We start from the raw sequence: 9,095 nt of genomic DNA, 5'->3' as shown, positions 1-9,095 counted from the left end.
TGAAAGTTAACTATAGATGCAGTGCAACTGCCACCACTGACACCAACAGTGCACATACTCTTTTAGTTGTAACTTTTAGAGCTCTGCACGGTGAAGCTCCCCAGTATATCTCTGACCTGTTGAAACCTCATGCTTCATCCCGAGCACTTAGGTCTTCAGGTCAGAGGCTACTGGTGGTCCCACGTACTAGTTTAAAACACGTGGGGATCGGGCTTTTCAGGCACCGAGGCTGTGGAACTCTCTGCCGTTGTCTTTACGCTGTCTAGACTCTACTGACTCCTTTAAAAAGCAGCTGAAGACATTTTTATACAAACGGGCTTTTAATTAATTTTAACTTGTATGTCTGATCTTATTGTAAAGCACTTTGTGATTTTTATCTGTGAATCTTACTTACTCTCCAGACACTTTATTAGGTACACCTCAATGTTACCAAATCTAACCCATTTTTGTCCTCAGACATAGACTCAACAAAGTGCCTGCAACACTTCTTTCAGATTCTGGTCCGTGCTGACAGGAAAGCATCATGCAGTAGCTGCAGATTTGTTGGCTCCACATCACGTTCAAAAAACTGGTTTGAGATTATCAGAGTTTTGTGATATGGCGCTGCTGCTGAAAGCAAGGTGTTTACTTTTTGTTCTGTGTGAAAGGTAAGTGAGGAGAAAAGTCATTCTGACTCAACCACCTCCAGATAAATGCAGATTAATCAGTGTTATGACCAAAATCTCATATCCTGATATAAGACATTTATCCTCCCGACAACAATATATTTCACAAAAATTGTACACTTTCTGCAAATCTCGGGCAACTTGACTTGCGTGTTCAGCTGGGTGTCGTGTACCTGGAGTCGAGTGTTTTGACCGACGCATTAAACGACACATTTTTAGACATAAGTTTTAACAGCCGCCATCTTCTATGTATTTATTACACGGCGTGCTGCTGGAAAGAGCCTGTTCTAATGTTTTAGTCTAAGGTTTATTTTGAGCACCTGACGGCTCTTTTTTGCTTCTCATCCATAAACTCTCTCCACACTCTTTCACATGACTCTTGCGTAGGTGGTAGAAGAGGTTTGCCGTGTTTGAGTCTGAGGTGGGGGCCGGTTTCCTGCATAACTTGCATCGTACAGTTCTCTATGTCACACTTTTCATAACCAAACCATGTCCATGCTACAGAGCTAGCCACTCATTTAGGAATAAGTTTGGATTTGTTTGGACTGGTACTTCTGTTTGGAGCTACCTGGTTCTGCCTCATCTTTACTGGTCATACTGGTATTCTTTGTGCCTGCATCCACGTGGTGACTCTAAGTGCCATTTATACTTACTTTATGTTTTTATTTGAGGTCATTTATTTGATGCATATTCTGAAATTTGATGTTTGAGCATAATGTTTGTTGTCATCATTCCAGTTTATTTTGAAAAACCTCAACAGGATCTTCAGCTTTATTGTGAAAGGTTTATGTGGAAAATACACAAGCGGACAGCGGAGTCACACGATGGGTTTACCGTTGTTGTTGCTAATGACAACGCATTAAAACAGTTGCTTGTCCATCTGTAGTGTGGTTATTTTAAACATAAGAAAAAAAGACAACTTTAAGTAATTTATATAGCCTCTACAGTGACCATCACCATAAAAAGTTTATTTTGCAACACCACGAAACAAACGATAGCGTAATATGAAACGATAGACGTTTTCATATCGTTATCCGATATATACTGTTATATCGAACAGCCCTAATCAGTGTCACGTATTGATTAACAAGAAGTTGGAATACCAAAGGTAAGTAAGCGAGCTTTGGAGGCCAAAGGTAAGTGCTGGAGTTGAAAGAGAAAAAAACTGAACTCCACTGTTATTGATTAATTGATTGGTCATACTTTATTCATCCCGAGGGAAATTTGGTTAAGGCTGCCAGCCGTGCCAGCGCCGTCTTACCCTTCCGACCATACATACATTACACAAACATCACATGGGGAAGACAGGTCAGAGAGGTATAACAATGGAAAAGCACAACATGAGGAAAGATAAGGAGAAAAAAATAACTCCCCCCAGACTGAGCTCCAACAGGGAGATCAGTTTGAGAACAGAAAAAACACCTCTGCACATGAAAAAACTCTTAATACACCAAAGAAACACATGACAAGCAGCAGGGGGGGTAAAGGGTGAGAGACCGCCGATTTAGACAGTACATCCGGGCCTGCAGCGTGCGCTGGTCTCCTTGATCCACCGTCAGCATCGGAGGGGAATAAACGTCGAAGATTTGGAGGGGGGATGAGTGTACATCTGCATGTGTATATATGTCTGTGTAGGTGTGTGTGTGTGTCTGTGTGTGTGTCCAGAGTTCAGCTGAGACAGTGTCCTTCGCCCTGCCAGGCTAAGTAAACAGTCTTCCAGCCAACCCAGGTGGCCTTGCATGTAATGGGGGGAACAGTCTAAACACAGTCGTTATCAGGGTGTTGTTGTTCAGCTCCAGCCTTGAGGCTGCAGCTGGCGCTGAAGGGGTCTCTGCATGAAGTGATGGTGGTTTTTACTTTAGTGCGAACAACTCATGTGAATTTCAAAGCTGTTCTAACAGTCCGACACTGGTCTCTCAATCTCCCGTTGGAGAGCCGCGAGCTTCCTATGATGTTATCAAACTTGTGCTCCGTGATGTTGTCATTCTTGTGCTCAAAGAGCCGATTCTGAGAACTCACGACCGGCAGTGAGCTTCTCCGAGATGTAATCTAATTTGCACTCAGAGGTCTTGTTCTGAGTGTTCACGGCAGCCGTAGCTTCTCCAAGATCTTATCCATGCTGCACTCAATGAGCCCATTTTGAGAAACTCACGCCTCTTCCCATCGTTTCAATCCCAGCGGGCAGCCTTGTGGGGGTTTGAACAGCCGGTTCCGCTTCCTTAATTCTTCGATAAGTCAGGGCCAAGCCAGCTCCGATCAGCAAGAACTGTTATCATCATCTCATATGATGAATCAACACATATGATGATGATAACAGTTGTGAACACCAACCATAGATGCGTTCTTTGCTGATGGGGGACATTCAATACATATAATCGCTGGACACTTTATTAGGTATATCTCACTATCTCACTACATTCAAGGCTATCCATCATCTCTCGCTTTCATACCTCTGACCTTGTTCAGATCATCATTCCTTTTCTGTCTCTCAGCTCTTCTTTTCTTTCTGTCCCTTTCCCCGGCTAGCCATCGTGGGGCGCAAGGTTTTCTGCTGCTCTGCCCCCCATCTTTGGAACTTCCTTCCTCCTGAGATAAGAGACATCACTTCCCTCCCTCTTTTTAAGTCCAGACTCAAAACTCACCTAGCACATTAGCAGTGAATATTTCACAGAGCTCCACAAACAAGTGTTAGCACTATAAGCAAAGTGTGCATTATAGTAATCTCGTAATCCTGGAAAAGCATCTTTGGGATGTTTAAGAGTTTGGAATTTCTTTAGTTCATTCCTGATGTTCAGCGTTCCTCAGACAAGTCAGCGTCCAGTCAGGATCAGTTCCACAGTGCTACTGAATTGAATTAAATAGTGCTTTCACACAGGTGAACTCAGCTTAAATGAATGATGTAGTGGATGGTTTCAGTCTCCTTCAAAGAAAACTCAGAGCAGTCGGAGTCGTCACACAAAGACAGAGAGAGAAGCAAGAAACACTCGTCGGGAAGCTTAAAATCCCCACTCTGTAAAACCGTTGTGTTACTGCATTTAATCAATAAACACCAATATTTAGTGACCATAATGAAATAAAATCAGAATTCTCTGAATACCATTACAACAGTATTTGCATAATTATTATTAATCTTATTATTATATGGAGAGTTATTATTCAGAATTCATTTATCATCTTATTATTACTACTAGGACTTGGGGATGTTCCAGGAAGCATGTTCATCAAACGTGATGAAAACAGGGTTTAAAAGCTCTGACTGGCAACTTTGAGTTTTAGGTCACAGGACAGAACAGCTGTCCAGTAACCATCACAGTGGCAGATATCCAAGAAAGGGTCTCCAGTATGAAGAGTTGGACAGCACCAGGGCCCGACATGGTTCACGCCTACTGGCTGAAGAAGCTGACTGCACTCCACGAGCGTCTGGCAGCACAAATGAACCAGCTGCTAAACGAGAGACACCCGGAATGGCTAACCGAAGGCCGGACAGTCCTGATCCCCAAGGACCCCCAGAAGGGACCGGTCCCATCCAACTACCGGCCAATAACCTCAGTATCAGTATCACATGGATGCTCCTGCCAGCGTCTAAGATGAACAGGCACATGGGTCAATACATGAGCGGCGCGCAGAAAGGATTCGGCAGAGAGGTGAAGCACCAGCTCCATGGTAGACATGGCTGTCGCTCGATGCTGTTAGACCCCGCTCCCCAACCTGTGCACCACCTGGATAGACTGCAAGTCAGCCTGTGACTCAGTGCCCCACACACAGACTTTTTTGTTCAGTGTGACTGTTTATGATAAGACAAATGAACATATAAATGCAAGAAAACTGACTGTTGTTTTTTTGGCCTGTCCCGTTTGGCTCTTTTGCATCAGAATTGTTGTCTAAAGGCGAAGAAAGATGCCCAACGGATTTACTTTACCAAATTGACCATCCCAGCCTTGCCGTAATGGTCCATTTGATTCACCTTTTATTGTTTATTTTATTTATTTTTTTATTTTCACTTGCTAGATACGGGACAGACTTGAATGAGGAAAAGAAAAGGGAGAAAGGAAGAGGGGGGAAACGAGAGAAGAGGGACGGGGATAAAGGGCAAAAAAACAAAAACCAACTCAATAAGCAGACAAAAAAAATACATATATCAATCACCTGGATCACCTGTTGAGAAAGAAAAAAGAAAACAAGCACAGACATAGACTCAACAAAGTGCCTGCAACACTTCTTTCAGATTCTGGTCCGTGCTGACAGGAAAGCATCATGCAGTAGCTGCAGATTTGTTGGCTCCACATCACGTTCAAAAAACTGGTTTGAGATTATCTGAGTTTTGTGATATGGCGCTGCTGCTGAAAGCAAGGTGTTTACTTTTTGTTCTGTGTGAAAGGTAAGTGAGGAGAAAAGTCATTCTGACTCAACCACCTCCAGATAAATGCAGATTAATCAGTGTTATGACCAAAATCTCATATCCTGATATAAGACATTTATCCTCCCGACAACAATATATTTCACAAAAATTGTACACTTTCTGCAAATCTCGGGCAACTTGACTTGCGTGTTCAGCTGGGTGTCGTGTACCTGGAGTCGAGTGTTTTGACCGACGCATTAAACGACACATTTTTAGACATAAGTTTTAACAGCCGCCATCTTCTATGTATTTATTACACGGCGTGCTGCTGGAAAGAGCCTGTTCTAATGTTTTAGTCTAAGGTTTATTTTGAGCACCTGACGGCTCTTTTTTGCTTCTCATCCATAAACTCTCTCCACACTCTTTCACATGACTCTTGCGTAGGTGGTAGAAGAGGTTTGCCGTGTTTGAGTCTGAGGTGGGGGCCGGTTTCCTGCATAACTTGCATCGTACAGTTCTCTATGTCACACTTTTCATAACCAAACCATGTCCATGCTACAGAGCTAGCCACTCATTTAGGAATAAGTTTGGATTTGTTTGGACTGGTACTTCTGTTTGGAGCTACCTGGTTCTGCCTCATCTTTACTGGTCATACTGGTATTCTTTGTGCCTGCATCCACGTGGTGACTCTAAGTGCCATTTATACTTACTTTATGTTTTTATTTGAGGTCATTTATTTGATGCATATTCTGAAATTTGATGTTTGAGCATAATGTTTGTTGTCATCATTCCAGTTTATTTTGAAAAACCTCAACAGGATCTTCAGCTTTATTGTGAAAGGTTTATGTGGAAAATACACAAGCGGACAGCGGAGTCACACGATGGGTTTACCGTTGTTGTTGCTAATGACAACGCATTAAAACAGTTGCTTGTCCATCTGTAGTGTGGTTATTTTAAATATAAGAAAAAAAGACAACTTTAAGTAATTTATATAGCCTCTACAGTGACCATCACCATAAAAAGTTTATTTTGCAACACCACGAAACAAATGATAGCGTAATATGAAACGATAGACGTTTTCATATCGTTATCCGATATATACTGTTATATCGAACAGCGCTAATCAGTGTCACGTATTGATTAACAAGAAGTTGGAATACCAAAGGTAAGTAAGCGAGCTTTGGAGGCCAAAGGTAAGTGCTGGAGTTGAAAGAGAAAAAAACTGAACTCCACTGTTATTGATTAATTGATTGGTCATACTTTATTCATCCCGAGGGAAATTTGGTTAAGGCTGCCAGCCGTGCCAGCGCCGTCTTACCCTTTCCACCATATATACGTTACACAAACATCACATGGGGAAGACAGGTCAGAGAGGTATAACGTAGAAAAAGCACAACATGAGGAAAGACGAGGAGAACAAAATAACTCCCCCCAGCCTGAGCTCCAACAGGGAGATCAGTTTGAGAACAGAAAAAACACCTCTGCACATGAAACAACTCTTAATACACCAAAGAAACACATGACAAGCAGCAGGGGGGGTAAAGGGTGAGAGACCGCCGATTTAGACAGTACATCCGGGCCTGCAGCGTGCGCTGGTCTCCTTGATCCACCGTCAGCATCGGAGGGGAATAAACGTCGAAGATTTGGAGGGGGGATGAGTGTACATCTGCATGTGTATATATGTCTGTGTAGGTGTGTGTGTGTGTCTGTGTGTGTGTCCAGAGTTCAGCTGAGACAGTGTCCTTCGCCCTGCCAGGCTAAGTAAACAGTCTTCCAGCCAACCCAGGTGGCCTTGCATGTAATGGGGGGAACAGTCTAAACACAGTCGTTATCAGGGTGTTGTTGTTCAGCTCCAGCCTTGAGGCTGCAGCTGGCGCTGAAGGGGTCTCTGCATGAAGTGATGGTGGTTTTTACTTTAGTGCGAACAACTCATGTGAATTTCAAAGCTGTTCTAACAGTCCGACACTGGTCTCTCAATCTCCCGTTGGAGAGCCGCGAGCTTCCTATGATGTTATCAAACTTGTGCTCCGTGATGTTGTCATTCTTGTGCTCAAAGAGCCGATTCTGAGAACTCACGACCGGCAGTGAGCTTCTCCGAGATGTAATCTAATTTGCACTCAGAGGTCTTGTTCTGAGTGTTCACGGCAGCCGTAGCTTCTCCAAGATCTTATCCATGCTGCACTCAATGAGCCCATTTTGAGAAACTCACGCCTCTTCCCATCGTTTCAATCCCAGCGGGCAGCCTTGTGGGGGTTTGAACAGCCGGTTCCGCTTCCTTAATTCTTCGATAAGTCAGGGCCAAGCCAGCTCCGATCAGCAAGAACTGTTATCATCATCTCATATGATGAATCAACACATATGATGATGATAACAGTTGTGAACACCAACCATAGATGCGTTCTTTGCTGATGGGGGACATTCAATACATATAATCGCTGGACACTTTATTAGGTATATCTCACTATCTCACTACATTCAAGGCTATCCATCATCTCTCGCTTTCATACCTCTGACCTTGTTCAGATCATCATTCCTTTTCTGTCTCTCAGCTCTTCTTTTCTTTCTGTCCCTTTCCCCGGCTAGCCATCGTGGGGCGCAAGGTTTTCTGCTGCTCTGCCCCCCCATCTTTGGAACGTCCTTCCTCCTGAGATAAGAAACATCACTCATCCCTCTTTTTAAGTCCAGACTCAAAACTCACCTGAGCACAAATCAGCAGTGAATATTTCACAGAGCTCCACAAACAAGTGTTAGCACTATAAGCAAAGTGTGCATTATAGTAATCTCGTAATCCTGGAAAAGCATCTTTGGGATGTTTAAGAGTTTGGAATTTCTTTAGTTCATTCCTGATGTTCAGCGTTCCTCAGACAAGTCAGCGTCCAGTCAGGATCAGTTCCACAGTGCTACTGAATTGAATTAAATAGTGCTTTCACACAGGTGAACTCAGCTTAAATGAATGATGTAGTGGATGGTTTCAGTCTCCTTCAAAGAAAACTCAGAGCAGTCGGAGTCGTCACACAAAGACAGAGAGAGAAGCAAGAAACACTCGTCGGGAAGCTTAAAATCCCCACTCTGTAAAACCGTTGTGTTACTGCATTTAATCAATAAACACCAATATTTAGTGACCATAATGAAATAAAATCAGAATTCTCTGAATACCATTACAACAGTATTTGCATAATTATTATTAATCTTATTATTATATGGAGAGTTATTATTCAGAATTCATTTATCATCTTATTATTACTACTAGGACTTGGGGATGTTCCAGGAAGCATGTTCATCAAACGTGATGAAAACAGGGTTTAAAAGCTCTGACTGGCAACTTTGAGTTTTAGGTCACAGGACAGAACAGCTGTCCAGTAACCATCACAGTGGCAGACATCCAGAGGGTCTCCAGTATGAAAACTTGCTTCTTCATGCCCCAACATGATTCTTGCCTACTGGCTGAAGAAGCTGACTGCACTCCCCAAGCATCTGGCAGCACAAATGAACCAGCTGCTAATCAATGAGAGACAGCCGGAATGGCTAACCGAAGGCCGGACAGTCCTGATCCCCAAGGACCCCCAGAAGGGACCGGTCCCATCCAACTACCGGCCAATAACCTCAGTATCAGTATCACATGGATGCTCCTGCCAGCGTCTAAGATGAACAGGCACATGGGTCAATACATGAGCGGCGCGCAGAAAGGATTCGGCAGAGAGGTGAAGCACCAGCTCCATGGTAGACATGGCTGTCGCTCGATGCTGTTAGACCCCGCTCCCCAACCTGTGCACCACCTGGATAGACTGCAAGTCAGCCTGTGACTCAGTGCCCCACACACAGACTTTTTTGTTCAGTGTGACTGTTTATGATAAGACAAATGAACATATAAATGCAAGAAAACTGACTGTTGTTTTTTTGGCCTGTCCCGTTTGGCTCTTTTGCATCAGAATTGTTGTCTAAAGGCGAAGACAGATGCCCAACGGATTTACTTTACCAAATTGACCATCCCAGCTTTGCCATAATGGTCCATTTGATTCACCTTTTATTGTTTATTTTATTTATTTTTTATTTTCACTTGCTAGATACGGGACAGACTTGAATGAGGAAAA

The sequence above is a fragment of the Haplochromis burtoni genome, unplaced genomic scaffold, assembly GCF_018398535.1.
Source record: "Haplochromis burtoni strain Fernald_Lab_line unplaced genomic scaffold, NCSU_Asbu1 Contig_201, whole genome shotgun sequence".
NCBI classification, from domain to species: domain Eukaryota; kingdom Metazoa; phylum Chordata; class Actinopteri; order Cichliformes; family Cichlidae; genus Haplochromis; species Haplochromis burtoni.
The sequence above is the reverse complement of the archived record's forward strand: the minus strand, read 5'-3'. Positions refer to the sequence as shown.